The sequence below is a fragment of the Mesoplodon mirus genome, assembly GCF_964341445.2.
Source record: "Mesoplodon mirus genome assembly, chromosome: 15".
Taxonomy (NCBI): domain Eukaryota; kingdom Metazoa; phylum Chordata; class Mammalia; order Artiodactyla; family Ziphiidae; genus Mesoplodon; species Mesoplodon mirus.
Window position 1 is genome coordinate 42,388,274 of NC_138991.1, and position 24,379 is coordinate 42,412,652.

Here is a 24,379-nt window from a genome sequence, read left to right on the forward strand (position 1 = left end):
CCAATAAATGCTAATTATCGTCATCTTAATCCTTGTCTCTACAGGTAAAAGAAAAATGAAGCATTCAGTGAAATTTAATTCTTCCAGAAGCGATGGCTTAAAAAAGGCAATTATTGACTCCATGAAAAAGAAAGAGAAGTACAAAAAAGGTAAAATAAAAATAATAGACTAGGTGATAGACTAAACTGCTATTTGAAAACTAAAATTATCATATTGGGTAAATGCTATCCAAAATTTAACTGATCTGTATTTCAATAACTCCATGAAACACATAAATTTGTGTAGTTACTTAGAAGAACATTTAACAATTTTTTTTTGGCCACACTGCACGGCTTATGGGATCTTAGTTCCCCCACCAGGGATTGAACCCGCACCCTTGGGAGCGAAATCGCATAGTTCTAAACACTGGACCGCCAGGGAATTCCCTTAACAACTTATTTATTTATTTATTTATTATTCTTTTTTGGGGGGGGGGGTACGCGGGCCTCTCACTGTTGTGGCCTCTCCCACTGCGGAGCACAGGCTCCGGACGCGCAGGCTCAGCGGCCATGGCGCACGGTCCTAGCCGCTCCGCGGCATGTGGGATCCTCCCGGACCAGGGAACGAACCCACGTCCCCTGCATCGGCAGGCGGACTCTCAACCACTGCGCCACCAGGGAAGCCCTTAACAACTAATTTAAAGTGCACATTCCTGGGCTTTGCTTCTTCCCTGATTCCCAGCAGAGGAGAGACCTGGGAATGTGTACTTTTGTCAAACCCTCTAGTTGGTCCTTACAATCAAACAAATTCTGGCAGTAATATTGATTGGAGGGTTAATGAGTGCATGGCTTTCCTGGGGAGGCTAATTAGTACCCCTACCTTGAATATTCTCCAGGTTAAATGATGTTGGCCCTAGAGCGGCTGTTTTCAAATTCTAATGTGCTCAAAAATCACCTGAAGAGTTGTTAAAAATTCAGATTCCTGGTCCTACCACCAAGAGATTCTGATTCAGAGATCTGGGGGTCACTCAGCAATCTACATTTTTCAACCAGCCCCTCCCCTCCAGGGCGAGTCTTTGAGAAGCACTTTCAACACTGGTCATTCACACGCTAGAGAGAAGCCAGACATATTTTTTAAAAGAAAAAGTCTGACTTTGCTGTATAATTTGAATTTCCCAGACCTCATCAATGTGTGCAAATAAACAAGGTTACATTAAAATTGTAACTGAGGCTTGTGAATTTGGAACACCAGATGATTGTGCAATAATCAGTTCTCCTCCCCAGGTTTATCTGGAGATCTCAAAAAAAGTGTCTTCGGGTATGCGTGTGTTGTCTTTTTATTTGCCACACTGACGGTTCAAATCTCAGCTCCATTACTTAACAAGGGGGGCAAGTTACTGTTGCTTATCTGTTGCTGCCTCACGAATGATCCCAAAACTTAGTGGCTTAAAACAGCAACAACCGTTTTGTTATTTCTCCAGGTTTCTGTGGGTTGGGAGTTTAAGAAGGGCTTGGTTGGTGCAGCATCTCCCCATATGGTTGAAATCAGACAGGGGTTAGAACTGGGGCAGTAGGGGGAAGGAGAAGCAAGGGCTGGCTGGGTATCTCTCACTCTCCCTCTTCATGTAGTTTCAGGACCTCTCTATGTGGTCATACCAGGTGGGTAAGTTTGAGCTTCCTCACGGCATGGCTTCCTCAGGCCACTCCTTCCATGGCAGCTCAGGGCTTCAGGATAAGTGTTCCAGTAAACAAGTTGAAAAGGGCATCTCCTTTTCTGACCTAGCCTTGGAAGTCACACTGCCTCATTTCTGCTGCATTCTGTAGGTTACAAGAGAGTCAGAAGCCTGCCCAGATCCAAGCAGAGGGGAATAAACATCATCGCTCAGGATGGTGGATCATCGCTCAGGTAGGAGGATCAAGGGCACATTGCAGAATAACATGTGGGTTAGGCAATACGGTGGCAGCTTTGGAAATCCTTGGAAATCTCAATCTGCGACATAACAACCTCTATCCAAGCCTAACTTTCTCATCTGTAAAAGAAGGATAATAGTAGTATCTACCTTATAGTGTTGTAGTGAGGACTAAGTGAATAAATACATGGAAAGCACTTAGAATAGTATCTGGCATGCTTCATAAACACTAGCTATTATTATCACCGGTACTATCATCAATATTTCCATTGCTCACTGAACCAGGAGTATGCAATCATGGCCCTCCTAGGTCCTCAGAAGTGCCTGAGTCCAAGTACACCACTGCCTCTGGCCTCTATTTCCCTAATCACTGTCACTGTCTGTAAATCTTCCACCATGGCTAGTGTCCCTGTTGGCTGAGCCAAGACCCTGCAGCCACTGGTTCCCATAACTTCTCAGAGATGCCAATGAGTGGACCGCACAGGACTGGCTGCAATCCACTGCTGTCACTGCCTCAGTGTAATTATTGCCACAATCCCAAACTCTGGCAGGTAGCCCAATATTTCCACAGAGGAGGGTGTGGGGAGACCCACAGGCCTTGTGTCAGGGATGGTAGATGCAATGGCAGCATTAGTTTCTGGTGGTGACAGTGACAGGGTTCTGGTGCCAGTGGAGGGGCAGGCCAGGTGTCCAGCTAGGGCATCAGGGAGGGGTGTCTTCACCAGAGCAGCTCTCAGACAGGACCTGGGCCCTTGTGGCTGCCTATAGAGCTTCCCATCATGTTTTCCCTGACCATCCAGCAATTTTGCAAACTATCCAATATCCTTTTAATACATTTCTTTTTAAATTAGCCAGAGTTGATTGTGATGCTTGCCCATAGTGCCTCGACCCATACTGGAACTTTTAGCATTTTTTAACTTCAGAAGCTTCAGAGCACAGTGCCCTCAGCAGGGACACCAGCTCTATGAGAATGCCCTGGCTCAGAAGACGTAAGGCCTGCCAAGGGGCTGTGGGCATTAACCAAGGAGGCCAGAGCACGGGGAATGAACATGGTGATGCCCTGGGGTAACAAACCTGCCAGTTCTCAGGAGTACCAATAAGACACACTAGAAGACTCCCTCCAAGGGCAGGAGGAGGCAGGAGGAAGATCCAGGTGAGGCTAAGACCCAGAGACATTTGGGATGTTCATAACTATTGACGTGGCCTTCTATTTACCCACAGGCTGAGGCAGGCCCTAGGAAACCTGTTAGTCCACAACCACCTCCACGAGCCACCAGGAGACCTGTTGCCCAGGTCCTGGCCACAGTACGTAACCTCAAAATAGGGGCCATCAAGGCTTGTTAGAATGTCTGGGGTTGAGAAGGAAAGAATTCTGAAATTTGTTGTTTGTTTACATTTTAAAAAAATTATTTATTTTTGGCTGCGTTGGGTCTTTGTTGCTGCATGCAGGCTTTCTCTAGTTGAGTCGAGCTGGGGCTACTCTTCATTGCAGTACACGGGTTTCTCATTGCGGTGACTTCTCTTGTTGCAGAGCACGGGCTCTAGGCGTGCGGACTTCAGTAGTTGTGACACATGGGCTCAGTAGTTGTGGCTCAAGGGCTTAGTTGCTCCATGGCATGTGGGATCTTCCCAGACCAGCGCTCGAACTTGTGTCCCCTGCTAATATTAGTAGGCGGATTCTTAACCACTGTGCCACCAGGGAAGTCCCTAAATTTTTAATTGATATATATATATATATATATATATCAACTTGGGTTTTTTTAAAACAATGTTTGTCTTTACCCGTAGCAGATGACACAGGAAGGTGGTATAAAGAGAGGGAGAAAGGGCCAGAAAATAGGGAAAACAGAAAAAGAGAGAGGGAAAATAGGTTAAAGCTGACAATATCACTTTCATACAACTCTAGAGAACTTAGGTAGCAGCATGCAATGTCCAAGTCAGATGATTCAGGGTGTGCTGGTAGCATCATCCCCATCCTCAGGGAAGCCTAGAGTTCATTTCTCAGTGAAGATACTTCAAGGTTGGGATGCCCAACCATAGGGAGGGAGGAGTCCAGGATCTGGCCAGGAGTGGGTCACTTAACCTGTCTTTGCCTCAATGTCCTCAAAGGAACAAGACAAGTGAGGACTCAGGCACCTGTTCTCGAAGAAGAAAGAAAAAAGGAGTCACAGGAGTATCTTTAACAATGCTATGGGACTTCCCTCGTGGTGCAGTGGTTAAGAATCCGCCTGTCAATGCAGGGGACATGGGTTCAAGCCCTAGTCCGAGAAGATCCCACATGGCTGGAGCAACTAAGTCTGTGTGCCACAACTACTGAGCCCATGAGCCACAACTACTGGAGACTGTGTGCCTAGAGCCAGTGCTCCACAACAAAGAGAACCCGCCACAGTGAGAAGCCCGCGCACTGCAATGAAGAGTAGCCCCCGCTCGCCGCAACTAGAGAAAGCCTGCGCGCAGCAACGAAGACCCAACGCAGCCAAAAATTAATTAATTAATTAATTAATTAATTAAAAAAACAATGCTACGGGACAGTTCAGTTCAGGAACAGAACTGCTAAAGTACAGTTTGTTCTGTAAAGGAGCTACTGCAAAGGAACTTGTAGGGGTCACGACCGCACACCCTGCCCCTGAATCCGCTCACACCAGCAGCCCTCTGCACAGCTGGCCAGTTAATCCAGTACCAGCAACTGTGGCCACTTAAGCCTTCTTATTTCATGAGGATGAAAAAATGAATGGTTGTTTTTTGGAGCAAAGAATGTGTCTCTGAAAATTACAGCTGAAAGGAACTTTCTAGATGACTGAGTCCAACCCCTTTGATAGCAAATTTCAGTCAAATTCAATCTAAAAGCAAAACACTTGATACACTAAAAGGAGTTCTGGTCAATAAAACAATGTTAAGAGAGTGACGGTTTTTGACAATCTTGAATGATGTATTGGTTATTTACTGCTGCATAACAAATTACCCCCCAAACCTTAAACCTTTAGTGGCTTAAAACAACAATAGTTATTGGAACTTCCCTGGCAGTCCAGTGGTTAAGACTCTGAGCTTCTACTGCAGAGGGCATGGGTTCGATCCCTTGTTGGAGAACTAAGATCCCACATGCCTCGTGGTGCAGCCAAATAAATAAATAAAAATAAAACAACAATACTCATTATCTCACAGTTTCTCTCAGTCAGGAATCTAGGTTCCCAGGAATCCACAGCTTAGCTGTGTCCTCTGTCTCAGGGTTTCTCACAAGGCTGTGTCAAGGTTTCAGCCAAGGCTGCAGTCTTATCTGAAGGTTTGACTGGAGAAGGGGCTGCTTCAAAGCTTCCTCACATGGTTTTGGCAAGATTCAGTTCCTCACTGGTTGTTGGACTGGGAGCCTTAGTTCCTTGATGACTGTTGCCCAGAGATCAACCTCAGTTCCTTACTATCTGTGCCTCCCCAGGTAGCAATTTGCTTCATCAGGGTAAGCAAGCAGAGAGAGCAAGAGAGAGTGCCAGCTAAAAGAAAGTGGTAGTGAGATGGAAGTCCCAGTCTTTTGTAAGTAACCTAATCATGGAAGTGACATCCGATCATCTTTGTGTATTCTATTCCTTAGAATGCAGGGAACAGGTCCAACCCACACTTAAGAGGAAGCTATTACACAAGGGAGTAAATACCAAGAGGCAGGATTATTGGGAGTCATGTCAGAAGCTGCCTACAGATGGTGTATAGAAGGTAGGGAAGGGGTTAGAATCACAGAAATGCAGAATTTTCGGGTTGAAAAGAAAAGGCCCTGTAAATCCCGCCACCCACATGATGCCTGAATTCCCAATATAGCTCCCTGACAAGCGGCTTCTCATTCTACATCTGCACAATGACATGGTTAGAAATGGTCTCCTAGCCATACTGGACGAGAAACCATCTGCCTATGATGTTCACCCATGCCCGTGCAGGCACCTTACAACCTGAAAAAATGGTGGAAAGGTCAGAAGATTCTATTCTCTTTAAATGATGGCTAGCTGCTTTTGCAAAAGCTGAAAGGTAAATTACAAATAAAGATTTGGTCTAATTTTTAAAGTAACCTGGAATATGTAGAATGTTTCTGCAATTATTAGTCCATGTATTTTGACATATAAAACACCAAAGATCTCTCAAAGGAGCTGGACAAATCAGCAAGTGTTAAAGAAAACAGCAGTGGGAGTGTCTAGTACAACCAAACCAGTCATCAAAGTCAGCAGTTAAAAATTCCAGAACCAAGAAAATAAATGGATCAAAAGAAAGGGAAGGGGCTTCCCTGGTGGCTCAGTGGTTGAGAGTCTGCCTGCCGATGAAGGGGACACGGGTTCGTGCCCTGGTCCGGGAAGATCCCACATGCCGCAGAGCGGCTGGGCCCGTGAGCCATGGCCGCTGAGCCTGCGCGTCCGGAGCCTGTGCTCCACAGTGGGAGAGGCCACAACAGTGGGAAAAAAAAGGAAGGGAAGGCCCTCATGCTTTACTCCTTTCACACGAAGGATATTTTTCATGTGTAATTCTGAATTTGGCAAGATGTCTGAACTGTGGCTCAGTGACTGGCATACAGCATTTCAGAGTTTACAGCACGCTCTCTGGGAAACTGTCATAGCCAAAGTTATGGCATCATGTTTGACCCTCACTTATCCACAAGACCCGGCTCAAACGGCTGTTCATAAACGTCAACTTTAGTGTCAAAAGACATAAGATTGTAGAAGGTAATTAAGGTTATCAAAAAGCAATGAAGCCAAGAAGGAAGGAAAAAAGGAAGGAAAGGAGGAAGGAGGGGAGGAAGGTCCCTTCCTTCAAGTACTTCCCCCTCATTTTGGATGAATCCAAGATTATAGGAATACATTAATACCTACATTCATGACCACAGCACTGTTTTGGGGTGTGTGCTTATTGGAAAACCAATCAACTAATTAACTCATAGAATGGCCAAGATGAAAAGGATCTTGAGGAACATGTGGTCTTATCCCTAATTTCAAAGATGAGGAAATCAGGTTCCACAGAGGCTAAATTACTCACCAAGTAGACAGAGAAGAGGGACACTTAGGTCAACCATTCCCACAAGGGGTCCAACGAGGAACAGCTGAAGCCAAAACAGTAGTGTCTCCTCCTACAGGGACAACCAGTTCCCTTCGCCTCTTGCACACGCTGCAGCAAGCAGGATTTCTCAACTTTGTGTTTGTGCAAACCCTTGAGCAGCGCCAGCTCCTGCACCAAGAGGCTCTCCACTCTGTTTGCAATGGAGGGCAAAGGCTGCGATGGTTCGGCCCGCTCCCAACTCCCTCTACAGAGGCCTGAAAACACATTTGTTGTTCCTAGTTAGGTGAGTAGAGACCAGGCCCGTCGAGGAGGGGTAGAAGTGGCCAGACCAGCCTCAGGGATTGTGAGGTCCTGTTCTGATCCCTCTGATGGCTGGAGAGGGTAGTGAGGACTGGGCCATCCAGAATGACTGCCCAGCACCACAGCCAGCAGGTCCCTGGGGGTCCAACCCAGGAGGCACCTGCCAGTCCTAACTGAGTGCTCTGAGCTGGGTGGCCATGCCAAGTGACATCCCCAGGGGGCCTCCAGGGTGCCCCCCAACTCCAGGGTGAAGTCAAGGTCAGCCCCAGGCACACACGGTACTGGTGCACAGCACTAAAAGAGGACAGTGCTGGTCCAGATCTGGCTGAGGGTCAGTGGGGACAGTTGTGGGCCTGGAAGAACCCCCAGGGAGAAGCCAAGGCCAAGAGCAGGCAAGGTTCTGACCAGACGCCGCCCTAGTACAGGGCCTTTTCTCCTGCTGTTCTTTCTCTGCTTGGAGTGTGATTCCTCACGTGTGCTAGATCCCATGCACCCTGTTGTAGGCCTCTCCTTCGGGTATTGTGTCACCCTGTGCTTTTCCTTGCACTTCTCTCTGAAACGAGCTCATTCCCTTAAAAAAAAAAAAAAAAAAAGAGGGGTTAAAGTTACTTTCCTCTTGAAGTAAAAGAAAAATAGTCAACCAGAGGAGAGCATTAACTGTTACTATTCTAGAAGACTTCACTGGCCACCACACAGGGAACAGACGGGAAAGGGGGTAGACCCTCAAAGAATTTTGAAGCTAATGTTAGTGAAGGTTGAAATAATTTGTCTGCTTTTCTATATGTTTTCCCTCAGCCCAAATGAAACCTAACTTTTAGCTCTAGATGCAAGATCGAAAAAACATGGAATGCAAGACAACACGTTGAAAAGACCAAAGAGTGGAAGGAAGACGGTTGTATCCAGAGGTGTTCAGTGAAATCTGATGCTAAGAGATCAGGAAAGGAGAAAATGGAGGGTGAAGAGGGGGACATTTCAAGAGTTGAGCAGGTTATTTTTTATCAGACATAGTGTTTACTGGACTCTCCTCCATTAAAATATTGCCCATGGAGGGCTTCCCTGGTGGCGCAGTGGTTGAGAGTCTGCCTGCCGATGCAGGGGACACGGGTTCGTGCCCCCGTCCAGGAAGATTCCACATGCCGCGGAGCTGCTGGGCCCGTGAGCCATGGCCGCTGAGCCTGCGCGTCCAGAGCCTGTGCTCCGCAATGGGAGAGGCCACAACAGTGAGAGGCCCGCGTACCGCAAAAAAAAAAAAAAAAAAAAATTGCCCATGGAAATAAGATTAATATTTATTCCCTATGGTTCCCAGAATACCAAAAAAAAGAGGGGAGAGAAAGACAGGGGAGGTAGTTAGAAAGAGAAGGAGGGTTTGAAGGAGAAGTGGGGAAATCCCCAGAAAATTCCAGGCAGGTCTATGCCCTTGCTTCACTACTCTCCCCTCCAATTCTGTATTTACCTCCAGAAAGGATTCCAAGCCTATTTTGACTTCTCTCTCCTACTTCTCAATCCATGCTTGTTCCTCAAGTATTTAGTTAGGGAGGAAAGCTATGAGCTAGTACAATCTGCTCCCCTACCACCTCTGGAATTTTCCCCGGGGAAATTGGACACAATAAACTCAGACAATGGAAGCATTCACTCCAGGGCAGCCAGGGATGCCTTTGTTCTGGTGAACCAGAGTGAAGCTTAACTAAATATGCCAGGGAGCAACTTAAAGTGGAAATGGAAAATGACTTTCCACTTGGAGAGAGAGTAAAACACATTAGCAAGAGATTTTGGGTCTAAGAAAATCCAATGAGTTAAAAGGATCATTTTCATTCTGGCCTAGTGAGACCACAGTCGAAGTTAACGATTAAAGTTTGAGAAAAGTGCCTGCGTATTCCATTTCTTTAAAGTTGTATTCCCCCCACCACTTTATTGAGGTATGACTGACATATAGAAAGCTGTACATATTTAACTCATACAACTTGATGTGTTTGGGGGTACAATTGTATCCTCTTTTGGATCATACGGTAATTAGAATGCTTAAACATTTTAGACACACAGACATGGTACCTGGATCATTTAAAAGGCAATGTGTCATTATACTAGAAAGTGTCTAAATTTAGCTGTTTTGTAGAGAGTTCTATCTCTGATTAAAAGAGGGAGTATAAAAGACTCCAACTAGGAACTATTGCACTGCTCTGGGCCAGAAATGATTATTGCTAGATTGAAAGTATGATGGTGGGGATGACAGAGAGGAAGAGGCAGACAAGAGAGTTGGTCCAGAGATACAACCAAATGGGACCTGGAGAGCAAGTGGATCTGATGGCATGGGTAAAGAGAGAACTCAAGAAGGCTCCCACGTGCCCGGGTGAGATGGCCAGTCACGGCACATGGCAGTGCCAGTCACTGAGCTGGCAGATAAAGCTGGGAGAATACATACCATCACTCAGCCAGTCAATACACTCTGACCAAGAGCCTGCAGAGGGCCCGTGTCTCCAGCCCCATGACAGACATCTCACCCGCCCTGTCTTCATGATTACAAAATGAAGCTTGTTTTAAGAACCCAATAACATCATTGTGTTTAACAGTTGGTGTAGATATTCAGAAGTCCTCAGACAGTGCACATTTAATGAACCTTATAAGTGAAAAAATTAGATAAAAGTAAGTGAACTCCATGAAGCCAAGAATTATGCCTTTTGGGTGTTCCATTTGCTAATCCCTCCTTCTGCACCCTAGGCCACTTAACAAGCATGCTGGGAGAACAGGGGATGGAGGAGGTGTGCAAGGGGCAGAGGGACACGAGCCACGGTGACACCCTCCTCCACCTGGCCGCCAGTTTGTCCATTCCTTTCTATAATCCACTCATTTAAAAACAGTTTCCCAAGTGTAAAATATCAGCTTTGTTCAATGACAAAATGGATACTCAAGGTTCGAATTCACTGAGAAGGAAAACAACTCAAATACCATTTGGGAAATTTTAAATTCAAAGAAACTGAAAAAAAGTTCAGAGACAATAGTGGAAGTAAAACCAATTTTAAAGGACACTGTGTTGATCCAGGCAAGCCTGGTTGGTTTCTTGGCCAATCTCTTCCCTATGTCTTTGTCCCTCTCAAAGTGTGGTGTCATTTTCAAACTTGGGAAAAGAGCTATTGGGGAACTTTTGTTCTTTAGAAGCCCGCTGCTGCCGAAAGGCTGTTTTGACTCATAACTAAGCCACACCAACTGGGAGGCAGCCTGTGACAATGATTTCTGTTTGAGCAACACATGCTCTTGAGCTAAGAGACACTCCACTCTGTTTGCAACTGGATGGAGCAGGTGTCTGAGGAGAGACAGACCATTGTCACCAGTATCGAAGGAATTAATTAAGACGTTGATTTCAAGGAGCCAACAGTTTCCCGAGAAGCCTCCACAGTCTGGACCCACTGGGCCTCCCCAGACACTGAGGGTGAAGGTGAGGGGACCTGGGGCTGGGCCACCTTTTCTCCGAGGCCCTGATGAAAACTTGGCCTGGAGTGAAAAGGAGCTCCTCACCAGTTATCCTCCTCCCTCTCCCCTCCTTGTCCAGTTTCTGGAATGTTCTTTAAAACAAAGATCAGTTACTTCTTAGCTCACAACCTTTCAACAGCCTCCCATAGTTCTTAGAGTAATGACCAAAGATCTTACTAGGGTCTCAGAAACCCTTCCTGACTGGCCCCTGTGACCCCTGTGACCTCATCTCCTGCCTTTCTGTCCTGCTTTGGCCATACTGGCATCCCAGCTATTCCTGAAACACACCAGGCACACACCCTTCTCAGGGTCGTGGCACTTGCTGATCCATCTCTTTGCGGGAGGACTCTCAGATCTTCCTGTGGCTCCATCTCTCACTTCATTTGGGTCTTTGCTCCAGTCACCTCCTCAGACAGGTCTTTCCATCTAAAACAGTCCCCCTAAAATACTCACACTCTATCCCCTTGCCCTGCTTCATTCTTCTTCATATATGTATCACATCCTAATATTACATTGTACCTTTAATACTTATTGTTTGTTTACCTCCACCTTCTGGGAGAAGGAATCTTGTGCTTGATGAATGAACGAATGAATGAGTAAATGAAAAAAGTGAGGACAACCAACAAAAGGTTATTCTCTTTTAATTAGTCCAGATTCAATACTAAGAAATGCCATCAAATGGAAAATTTCAATGCTTGCTAGGATTTCCATATAAAGGAGGTAAATCACAAAATCTCCCTCCCTTGATACACATTCATTCTAAAGATATTTATTGTGTGCCTACTATGTGTCAATTACTAGGTTCTGAGAATGAACAAGATGAGACTCCTGCCATGTGGAGCTTATGTTCTAATTTGGGGGGAAGGACATACAATTTTTTTAAATAAACAAATAATGAGCTAATTTTTGAGTGTGGTATCTGCGCTGAGGGAACGAAGCAGGGTGGTGTGACCAGAAGGAGGATGAGTTCCTCCTTTAGACAGAGTGAGACAGAAATCCTCTGCAGAGGTGATGCTTGAGCTGAGGCCTGAAAGATGAGAAAGATCCAGACATGGTGAGAGGTATAGGAAGTCCATTTCATGCAGGGAAGAACATGTGCAAAAGTCCTGAGAAGAGGAAACACTTGGTGCTTACAGGGCTGGAGCACAATGAGCAAGAGGGAAGAGAAAGATGGAAGGTGGGGCCAGATCATGCTAGGATTTTGTTTTGATTTTACTTTAAACTCAATTCGAGGGAATTCGCCGGCAGACCAATGGTTAGGACTCTGCGCTTTCACTGCTGAGGGCTTGGGTTCAATCCCTGGTCGGGAGCTAAGATCCTGCAAGCTGCGTGGTGTGGCCAAAAAAATTAAAAAATAAACTAAATTCTAAAACATTCAATGCTGTCAAGTGGGGGAGTCACATAATATCATTTATATTTGACAGTCACTCAGTGTATCAGTTATCTACTGCTGTGTAACAAACCACCCCAAGCTTAGTGATGTAAAATCACAGTCACAACACTCACTATCATTCTCACAGTTCTGGGGGCTGACTAAACTCAACTAGGTGGTTCTTGATCAAGGTCTCTTATGTGGTTGCCTTTAAACAACAGCTGGGCTGGAGTCATCTCAGGGCTTCCTTGCTCAGATATCTGGTGGTTAAAGTGGGCTGTTGGCTGGGACCTCTGCTGGGGCTGTCCAGTGCAACATCTACAGGTAACCTCTCTACGTGGCCTGGGCTCACTTAAGGAATGGGGAATGGGTCCCAGGAGCAACCATCACAGGAGAGAGAGGCAGGTGGAAACCATATCATCTTTTACGATCTAGCCTTGAAGGCAAGGGTATTCTATTCTTAGAAGCATGTGACTAAGTCTATATTCAAGGGAAGGGGAACTGGATTCCACATCTTGATGACAGATGCGTCAAAGAATTTGCAAACATGTTTTAAACCACCACATCCTGGTTCCTAAGTGGAGACTAAATTATAGGGGGGCAACGGTGGAAGAAGGGAGACCAGTTAGGAGTCAGTGGAATATCCAGGCAGGAAATAACAATGGGGTGGAGATGAAAGAGGTGCAGAATGCTAGGGCACACTTGGGAGGTAGACATAATAGGGCTTGGTAGTGGAATGGACATAGAGTGTGAGGAGAAGGATGTCTGTGAGTCCTTTTGCTTGAGCAACAGGGTGAATATTGGTGCCATTTACTCTAATGGAGATTATTGAGGGAGGAAGAGTGACTGGGAGGTGGGAGAAGAAAACCAAGAAATTCGTATAGGACGTTTGGATTTTGAGATGCATATTGCATCTCAATATCTCAATTGCATTGCAAGAGGAGATGTCAAGAAATCAGCTGAATTTTAATTTGAGTTCAAGAGATAGGTGTGGGTTAAAGGTATAACTTTGCCAGTCATAAGCATCTACATGGCATTCAATCATAGGATAGAAGACATCACCTAGCCAGAGGATGTAGGCAGAGAAGGGAAAAGGACCAGTCCTAGAGATGCTGCAGCATTTAGAACACTGTTTGGAAGAAAATGCCCCTACAAGTGCTTTGCACTATAGATGAATCAGGAAATAAGAGCACAAGGACAAGAAAATAGCACCCCAGAATGAGATGAAAAGGGAAATTATAGAACTAAGGAAGCAAAGAGAGGGAATTCCCTGGCGGTCCAGTGGTTGGGACTCTGCACGCTCACTGCCAAGGGCCCAGGTTTGACCCCTGGTCGGGGAACTAAGATCCCACAAGTGGCAAAAAAAAAAAAAAAAAAGCAAAGAGAGGCCAAAACACCACCATGAAAATCTAATCAATTAGACACAAGGAAGAGAACCAACATGATCAAAAATCAGAATTATTAACGAAGGATGTGCTTGAGATAATCATAGTGAATTCACAGGAGAAAAGAAATAGATAAAAGCACCTGGAAAAAATCATAATTGTGGAAATTAGAAAGAGACGATCCAACACTTTGTTGTAATTGATGACTCAGAGGCAGAGAACCTAACAAAAGGAAACAGGAAAAGTATGCAGAGATATAGAAGGAGGTAATCAGCAATCAAAGGGCACATCAAATACCTTGAAAAATTAATAGAGTGACTGGCCCAGAGAAAATCCTGGCTAAGTTATTGAACTTCAAGGAAAGAGAAAGCATTCCACAGGACTTTGGGCAGGAAAGCATGACCTACATCTGAGAAGAAACTTCAGCTAACCTCAGAACTTTCCATAGCCTCTACCAGCTCAAAGGAAGGGCTGGAAAAAAAAATGAATCAACAATATTCCATCCAAAATGATGTCATCCCAAGTATAAAAGCTTTAAGCAGAAACTCTCAAACATGTACCAATTTGGGAAATAAATATGAGCTAAAACAGACACTGCAGTTTAAAAAGAATCATCGTATTTTTTATGATATTTTTTTCACAACCTTAATGAATCTCAAAGAAACAAATATCACTTGTACATAAGCATTTCTCTGAAGTTCAGAAAATTTTCATCTTACTTTAGTTTCATTAGGTCCCAAGGAAAATTAAAGTTCACATTTGTATTTCAACTAAAATACATACATAATATGTAAAGTTATTTTTAATCCATTCATTTATCCAACTACCTATTAACCTACCTATTTGCACAGCAAGAAGTATGATATTATTATCACCTAGTGTTAAAAATAGTTATTTCCTGGTGGTAGGAAATTTTATGATTTGTTACTCTCTTCTTTGTGCTTTTGTATATGACTTGAATTTTACATAATCTCAAATTATTTTTACAAAAACAATAGTTGTTCTAAAAATTCTTAAATTAAGCAATCATTATTAAGAATGTGCTACAGGAAATATTTAGTCAACCCCTATTATGTATTAGATATTTTGCACATATTGGATCATCTAATCCACATATAACTAACTCATCAAGGGAGGAATTATCATCTTCATTTTCCAAAAGAGGAAACTGAGGCCCACAGGTATTTGTTAATTTTCTAGAGTCACACAGCTAGGAAGGGCAGATTCAGAACTTTGCCCGAAGCCAAAGCCAATGTACCCCTTAGCAGCCTTCCTCCTCCTGGTTTTATCAAGTTCAACCACCACCTCCACCCCCACTGTGTGCACGTGAGTGTTCGCACACACATACTTCTGCAATACTCCACCTGCCCAGGCCATAAAACTGTTATGACAAGCCAAATGCAATACTCATATCCTGACCAAAGCTGTTATTCAATATCTCTATGACTGGGGAAATAGCTGGTGACTTCAAGGGTCATACTTAAGTTTTAAGAGAAGTCATCATCACAGAGCCTCCTGACCTCTGTGAAAGGGTCTGATGTTCAGATATATATCCAGCCCTTTGAGACGCTCTGCTGGAAGGTGGTTGAAGTACAAAGTACTATTGACTCGTCACCTCTGTCCACTTTCATTAGCAATGATACTTTGTACTTCTTTAGTGTTTGGTACAAGGGTTGTTTCAAAAGCCTGAGGAAACTTATCAATTTCCGGGTATTCAAATATCTCTTTCATAATGAACATTTATATATAGTCACACTATATGGATCAAAAATTCTTAATGAGAGATGAGAAGCAAATGGCAATAAAAGTGTCACCCCCGTTTCCCAGGCCATGCTAACACGAGCCTGGAGATGAAAAATGAGTCCACCATCATAGTTGTAAGAGAATGTCATGGTTTGGGTCCGACCCAATCTGCTCTCTGGGAACTCCATCTCATAAAATCTTGAGTTGCCCAGGGTGTGTGTGACGTGTGTTCTTGGCTACCCCACTGGACCTTCCTCTGATGTGGCATGCTCGTAATCATGTCTCCCAGCATCGTGAGGGCCCCGTGTAGCAATGACTGCCAGGGCCATGGTCCACTTGAGGTCCCATCGCTGCCACAGGACCCACACAAATCTGACCCTACTTCCACGTGTCCCTCTACAATCTTGTTTCCACAAGACAGAGAGTAGTGGATGTAAAACATGAATCAAGCCATATAATTCCCTGGCTCCAAACCCTACAGTGGGGTCCCACCACACACCCTGAATGGCTCACCATGGCCTGGGAGACCCTGCAGCGTCTGGCCCCATCTGCCTCTCTAACAGCATTTCTCTCTGGGCTGTGGGCTGGAAGATGATGAAAGGAACAGACTGAGAAGGCAACTCAGAACCACTTTCCCTTGATCCTGGCCCATCACTCTTGAACCAGACATGTGTGCCTTGGTGCTCTTTCCTCCTGATGAGTCCCCTATAAACAGACCCTGACAGCCTCGCACCAAACTCAGGTGTGCCAAGGGCTGGGTGCCAGGGTGCTACAGTAGCCTCATCACCTTCAACACCTCCACTAAAGTCATGCCAAAAAAGTTCCTAAATGGGAGCTCTCTGGTGGTCCAGTGGTTAGGACTTGGCACTTTCACTGCCATGGGCCTGGGTGGCACAGCCCAAAAGCCCCTACAATCTAAGCAAAAAGTGCGTGTTTGGTAGTAAGACAAATCAGGTAGCTGCAGCTCCCTCCAAAACCAACCACCCCAACCAGATTTCTGCCTCTACGTCTTCTGAGGTGGAGATTCTGGAGTTGCCACTAATGAAAATGCTGTGGTAAAAATATGAAAAAAGGGGCCACAGGATCTCGGGCACAAGTCTCCAACTTCAGCTGGAAAAGTAAGAGAAGGTGGCACAGGTGAGAGGTGGTTTTTTAAAAAATTTTTATTGGAGTATAGCTGCTTCACAATACTGTGTTAGTTCATACTGTACAGCAAAGGGAATCAGCTATATGTATACATATATCCCCTAGAGAGGCAGTTTTTAAGCCAAGTTTTTGTTTGTTTGTTTGTTTTGATGTGGACCATTTTTAAAGTCTTTATTGAATTTGTTACAATATTGCTTCTGTTTTATGTTTTGTTTTTTTGGCGCTGAGGCATGTGGGCTCTTAGCTCCCCCACCAGGGATCGAACCCACACCCGCTGCATTGGAAGGTGAAGTCTTAACTACTGGACTACCAGGGAAGTCCCTAAGCCAAGTTTTATTGTCAAATAAAAGATATCATGTAGGCTTCGCATGCCAAGCTAAGCAGTTCATTTGTCCAATTAATAAGTGGTATTCAAAATGGGCAAATACTCCCCCAGGAGATTCCAAAAATAACTACTGAGTGTGGAAAGAAAATACCAGAACTTCTATTCATATTTATTTTTACTTTGCACATTTTCATTCCTTTTTTGTATATATTTTATCATACTCATAATTTTTACCCACTGGAATGTATTTTTAAATTTTTTATTGAATTATAGTTGATTTACAATGTTTCAGGTGTACAGCAAAGCGATTTAGTTATATATATATATATATATATAAAACCGTGTGTGTGTGTGTATATATATATATATATATACACTCTCTTTTGGATTCCTTTCCATTACAGGTTATTCCAAGATATTGAATATAGTTCCCTGTGCTCTACAATAGGTCCTTGTTGTTTATCTATTTCATATATAGTAGTGTCTATCTGTTAATCCCAAATTCCCAATTTATCCTTCCCCCCATATTCATAATTTTAAGTAGAGCAGAACATATATATAACTTAATGTACACAGATTGTGGTTACATGCTCAAAAACGTTTCACTGATGCGATGTAGGAACAAAATTTGGAGACCACTGTTATAAGCACCGGGAACCCATCTGAAGAACTTAAGCTGAGGAACAACAGGATCCGATTTTATTTTAGTAAAATCACTCTGTCTGAAGTGTGGAGAGTGAATTAATAGAGGTGAAAATACAGGCAGAGGCTGCAGGCTAGGAGCTACTCAAACCCTGCAAGCAAGGCTTGAACAGAAGCAGTGGGAGTGGGCATGGAGAGGGGGTAGGGGTGGGGGGCAGAGGGAAGGAGGGATGAGAAATATTCAGCAAACAGAATCCACTTGACCTGGTGGTCAACATATGGGACAGCAGGGGAAACAGAAATTTCAACTGACTCTCGGGTCAACTGAATCACTGAGTGGAAACAGCATCCAGGATAAGGAAGCTACCTGTGAAGCAAGAGCTGGGTACTGCAGAAGCTGCTCACGTCACAGGGGTCTGCCAAAAGGAGCACATCAGAAGCAGGAAGGAAAACTTCTTCCTCTTGCAATGTCTCCTCAGTACCTCTGCTGACAAAGCTGGACATCATACTAGCTGGCATAGAAAACATATTTAAAGGACCCATCTTTATTTTTGCAGAGCAGGCAATGAAGGATGGATTTGGATCTGAGAAGCAATAAATTAATAACTGGATAATCCACCCCTTTGGCTTCTCAGCTTCCGTGAGAAATCATCACCTTCATCTGGATCCAAACATACGTTCCTATTCCAAGTTTTAGAATCCCATTCTTTACCAATTCATGCCCTAACTTTCACATGAGAAACATGGTGAGACTGTGAGCTCAACTCTTGCTGTAATTCAACAACCCACATACTTAAATTTGTGTTTGATTTTCAACAATATTAGCCCTGTTGATACAAGAAATAAGAGATTCTTGTATAAGAATAAGAGGGCTATCATGGCAATCTCAGGTTCTCAAACCATGACTTAAGCTGAGAGTTAAAGACTTGAGCTTGTGGTTCTTCTCTCTGTAAGTGTTTAAGTACACTCACAAGAATCCGTCTCATACCAGTCTTCATAGTCATCATTACTGTTGTAACTGTCAAGTGCAGCAGCCACTTAGCCTCCAAGGTATGTGCTTCAGTTGGCATTTCATCACAATAAACAACAAATAGCTTGATTAACTGCAACCTCACTTCATGTGATAAATTACCAGCATCCCATTTTCCATTGACAAGGAGCTCAGCACTGTACTCAAAGCCAAAGCCATGACCAGACCTATCCCCAAATCCCATCTTTGCAAGTCTATCTCCTGGTACCACTGCTTGTACCAATCCTGTATCTGTCAGGATCCAATCAGGAGACATAAACCACACAAAAATTAAGCAAATAGGGGCTTCCCTGGTGGTGCAGTGGTTGAGAGTCTGCCTGCCGATGCAGGGGACATGGGTTCGTGTCCTGGTCTGGGAAGATCCCACATGCCGCGGAGCGGCTGGGCCCCTGAGCCATGGCCGCGGAGCCTGTGCTCCACAATGGGAGAGGCCACAACAGTGAGAGGCCCGCGTACCGAAAAAAAAAAAAAAAATTAAGCAAATAAAGAATTATTTTAATAGAGGATCAGAGGAACTAAGGGCTGGCTAGTAAGAAATAAAGAGAACGCTAAAGAATATAAGAATAGCAGATGTAAAGAGTAGCTATTATCCCTAAGGAAGGATCCCCCCGCCCCTCAGGGCTGAGATCCAGACCACATTGGTGGGGAGGGGGGGGTGGGCACAGTCCTGAGTAATTGGATGGTAGAGTTGTGGTGGGTGGGGTGTGCTAGATAGCCGCCTTCTGGAACTTGCTGGCAATCTACTTTTCGGGGTGCTAGATTAAGCGTTAATGAAGACATGTCTCACTGGAGGCAGTCCATTATAAAATCACCCAAGGGGTGTGCTGCGGAAAGCTGCTGGCCGTTAGGTGCTGCTAACCACCGCGCACCGCAGGTGCCCGGGAATAGCACACCTGAACCAGAAAGAAAAGCCCTGTGTCCCTGCAATGGATCTCTATTGCCCTCTATTGACAATACTTAATATTGCATCAGCTCACAAGGAAACACTTAGAAGGACCCATCTCCACGTTTGCAAAGCAGACCATGAAGGGTGGATTTGGAGCTAAGAGGCATCAGTTGGTAACTGGTACATGATACATCATTTCCACCTGCCAAAGAAAGAAGGGATGAAAGAAGAAAGGGAGGGTGGAAGGAAGGAAAAGAAAGCAGGCCCTTTCAGGTTTGCAGAGCCAGTCTGAGAAGGACAGGACAAAGACCCCATAACCACATAGGTTGGGGCCACTGTAACTTGATGACTGCAACCCTCCACTGGACCCCTAATACTTCCAAGGAGTTGTTTGCATGTTTGCCAGTTTTTTATCTCCCATGTTTCCCAGATGCTTCTCTGTGCTCTTCATCTGCCCCTCACTTGCCGTCAGTGACCCCATCTCCTATTTCACAAAAACTTGGAAGCCATCAGACAGAAACTCTCTCAACTTTTTGCCCCTAAATCTACATATTATCCTGTATTCTGCCTTTCCTCCTTCCCTCATGTTATAAAGAAAGTGCTAATCCCCCATCTGGGGGGTTTCCTCTCTTCCTGCCTTCTCTGGAACCTCACACCAATTTTCTTCCCACTTTCCTGTATCTTTAACCTGTCCCTCTTTTTTAGTTCCTTCTCATTAGCATTTAAACTACTCATGTTTCTTCCATTTCGAAAAGCCCTCCCTAAACTCAGTGTGTTTCCCTGCGGTTACCCCTCTATTTCTTCCACTTCACAGTGAAATTTGTTCAGGGAATTGTCTGTGCTCAGTGTGTCCACTTTCTCCCTCCCCATTCCCTCCTCAACCCGCTCAATAGATTCTCACCAACAACCTCCATGGGCCCGAAGCCATAAGACCCTTTCTAGAATTTACCTTGCTCTTCCCCTCAGTAATAATCAACACTGTTGACCACACCCTCCTCCATACATGTCATTCTTCTGGTTTCCATTTTGTTTCTTCAATTCTCTCCTATCTCTAGGCCCTCTTGGTTTCTTTCTGCATTTGTTGATTTACATTCTACTATATGAAGAAGAGTTTCTCTTCCCCATTTATTTGTTCGTTTTTTTAAATCCGTGTAGACTCATGAATTTATATATTTTTTCAATTGGTTTTAACCAATTAATATCTTTATTTACTTTTGTGGTCAAATTATCTCAGATTTGGCAAATGAGAGCCTTCAAATCACCTTCTGTGTCTTTTGACACGTTCCCATCATTTGAACACTTCTTCCACAGCAAAATTTTCCAGGTCCATCTTATACATTTCCAAGCCTTGACTGAAATTAATAATTTCTCAAGGAGCCTTGGTTTCATTTGCTATCAGGAGTCACAGCTCTCAGGCTCTTTCAGTGGATGGAACAGGGAATAAATATATGCATACCCCCCACATACACTTTTATATCTCTCTTTATAGGTATATCTTTCTACATTATAAAGCATGAATTTACACCAAACAGTTGCAATTCCAAGCCAACAACAGAGGGCCCATTCTCCTTTCCCCTTTCCACCATATTTCTTCCTCTCTTCTCCAACAGTGAGAAGCTTGGCTCCCACTATCTCAATATATATTCAGAATCCGTCTCCATGTGCTCAATCCTCTCTATGTCGCCAATTAGTTGACCCCGGTGGGCTGTCCCTGCCACCCCATTTCTTTGCTGTCCTCACACAGGCCACCGTGACCACCTCATTTGGGCTCGTCAAGCCTAATTTTGTTTTTTTTTTTTTTTGCGGTACGCGGGCCTCTCACCGTTGTGGCCTCTCCCGTTGCGGAGCACAGGCTCCGGACGCGCAGGCTCAGCGGCCATGGCCCACAGGCCTAGCCGCTCCGCAGCATGTGGGATCCTCCCAGACCGGGGCACGAACCCGTGTCCCCTGCATCGGCAGGCGGACTCTCAACCTCTGCGCCACCAGGGAAGCCCCGTCAAGCCTAATTTTGGACTGAATTAGAATTGAATAATGACAAGGAGGAAGGGGAAGGAAGCAAAGAAGGGAGTGAGGAAGAAAGGAAACAAGGGAAGAAAAGGAGAGAGGGAGGGTGGAAGGAAGGAAGGGAAAGGAAGCTGGCCCCTCCAGTTATAGGAGGCTGAGTCTGCCTTTCCAGCCCCTCCAATGTTTGTGCTCCTTATCCTGTGACTTCTTGACTTTCACTCTGCACCCTTTTCCTGGGTGAAACCATCCCCTCCCATGGCTTTCATCTAGTTGATGATCACACCAAAATAGGCATCTTCATCCTAGACTCTTCTTCTGGGTCTCTGACTTCCATACTGATGTGCCTACTAGAATCCACACTAGGATGGCCACAAGCATCCCAAATTTAACACGTCCTAAAAGCATCTTATTACAACCACCACCCCGCCCCACCCCCACCCCCGCCACCACAATGTGACCCTATTTCTGCATTTCTGTCTCTGTGAAAAGCACAAACAGAAGCACCTGTTGCTCAAACAGAAACTCAGGCATTCCCTTTAACTCCATTCACCACCCCTGATGATTCTGTCTCCTCAGCATCTCCTACATCCATCCACCCATCTTCTCCATTTCTGCTGCCTCTCCCCGGGCCTCTCCAGCTCTCCCACTGAGCTGTCCGCTCCTCTCAGTGCCTTCTCTACACAGCAGCCAGAGTGATGCCTCTACCCCATGAATCTGATCGTGTCGCTCCCCCATTTAAATACCTTGCCTTTGGGATAAAGTCCAAACTCCTTAACGGTCCCTGCTCTGTCCTACCTCGCAGCATCACTGTTTTCCCCTCTCCATTTTACCTGCTGTCTAGCCCTCCTGAATCTTTTCTGCCCCCCAAATCCCCCATGCTCTCTCTTCAGGGAGTTCTGGAGTGTGTTATGCCCCTCTGCTCAGAACATTCTGCTTAACCCCCTACTCTCAACTGGCCTTGTTTCTGCTCCTGCTCCTGCTCATCTGACGCTTGTCAGCTTTGACATCACCTCTTCCTGGAAGCCCACTCTGATTTGCCAAACCTAGGTGAGGTGCTCCCCACATGAATGAGTGGAGATTAGGGAGCATGAGTTATTCATGCTTAACTTCCCAGTGCTCAGCACTTGGTCTTGTTAGCACAGTGACAAAATCGTCACTGTGGGAGGCAAAATAATGCCCCCCACCCAAGACATCCATGTCCTAGTTCCCATGTAACTATGTTATGTTACACAGGAAGGGCAAATTAAGGGTGCAGATGGAATTAAGTTTGCTAATCAGCTGACCTTAAAAGAAGATTACTTTGGTGGAAAATCTTATCTAGGTGGTCCAGGTGTAATTACAAGGATCCTTTAAATGCAGAAGAGAGAGGCAGAACCAGAGGGATGGCATCAGGAGAAAAACTCGACCAGCCATTGCTGGCTTTAAAGATAGGCCACATGGACTACCCTGGTGGCGCTCTGGTTAAGGATCCGCCTGCCAATGCAGGGGACATGGGTTCGATCCCTGGTCTGGGAAGATCCCACATGCTGTGGAAGCAACTAAGCCCATGTGCCACAACTACTGAGCCTGCGCTCTAAAGCCCGCACACCACAACTACTGAGCCCGCGTGCCACAACTAATGAAGCCCGTGCGCCTAGAGCGCGTGCTCCACAACAAGACAAGCCACTGCAATGAGAAGCCCACACACTACAATGAAGAGTAGCCCCGCTCATCACAAACAGAGAAAGCCCGCGCGGCAATGAAGACCCAATGCAGCCAAAAACAAATAAAATAAATAAGTTAAAAAAAAAAAAGGTCCCAAGAATCAAAGTGTTTCATGGCCACCTGATGTGCTGTGTTTTGTGTCCTGCTGGAGACCTATAACCCAGCTGCTCCCTGATGCTGGGCTCCATGCACCTCCATATCAGAGCTGATAGGTTCTCTTCACCACGACCAAGCATTCCCAGAGGGCACCGGTCTATATATTATAAGCCATTAATACTGTATTTCAAACTAGGTGCTTGTTGCTATAAAGGCCCAGTAAGCACATTTACAATTTTTCCGTTTTTTGCAAATCCTGAAGAAACCAAGAACACAACTCAAAACTGTGTTTTATTTTGTTTTCCTTTATGACCAGCTACTCTTAAAAATAAAAATTGATACCTCTGCATTAGTGTTCCTTTATGGTTTATTAGACAGTATTACCCCATATATCAGTTTATTTGGTGCTTGGAACAACTTGCAAATTATGAGTATCCCCATTTTTCAGGTGAGAAGTCAGAGGTTCAAACAGGTTTTGTAATTTGCCCAAGGTCACACAGCTAATAAATGGCAAAGCTTAAAAACTAAAATCCAGGTCTTTGGGTAGAAAATACTACTCTCTCTACGTTGGAAAGAACTTCAGTGATATTTATTTATTTATTTTTATTTATTTATTGGCTGCGTTGGGTCTTCCTTGCTGTGCACAGGCTTTCTCTAGTCGCGGCGAGCGGAGACTACTCTTCGTTGCAGTGCGAGGGCTTCTCATTGCGATGGCTTCTCTTGTTGTGGAGCACAGGCTCTACAAGCGCAGGCTTCAGTAGTTGTGGCATGCGGGCTTCAGTAGTTGTGGCTTGCAGGCTCTAGAGCGCAGGCTCAGTAGCTGTGGCGCACGGGCCTAGTTCCTCCGCGGCATGTGGGATCTTCCTGGACCAGGGCTCGAACCCATGTCCCCTGCGTTGGCAGGAGGATTCTTAACCACTGCGCCACCAGGGAAGCCCCTTAGTGATATTTAACTCTGATCCCAAATGAGAAACTGTAGCTCAAAGAGATGAAATGGCCTTCCCCAGGTCATCTGTCTGGCAGGCTCGTTTACAGCAAAGACAAAGCTTTCAGTCTCCACTCTTCACCCTCTACCCTAAGGATCTGCCACGTTCAAAATCACCTATATACCAGAGGTATAGAAAGGACTTGAATTATTAATCATTTAGTGATTAGGTTGAATAACCTGAGTGATATGGGTCACATTCTCTTATCACAAATCTCCAAGGGACTCTCCAAACATCTCAGTTCTACTAAAATATTGTACTAAACATGCTTTAAAAAAGTGGGCTGAGGGACTTCCCTGGTGGTCCAGTGGCTAAGACCCCATGCTCCCAATACAGGGGGCCTGGGTTCGATCGCTGGTCAGGGAACTAGATCCCACATGCC

General features: G+C 45.0%; 1 protein-coding gene across 1 annotated transcript in view; it reads left to right on the top strand.

Annotated features, from left to right (window-relative positions):
* SEPTIN14 (septin 14) overlaps positions 1-24,379 on the top strand; it is a gene marked incomplete at both ends in the record, with an annotated part of 568,759 nt that overhangs the window by 303,274 nt on the left and 241,106 nt on the right. The gene's annotated exons all lie outside the window — the stretch shown is intronic.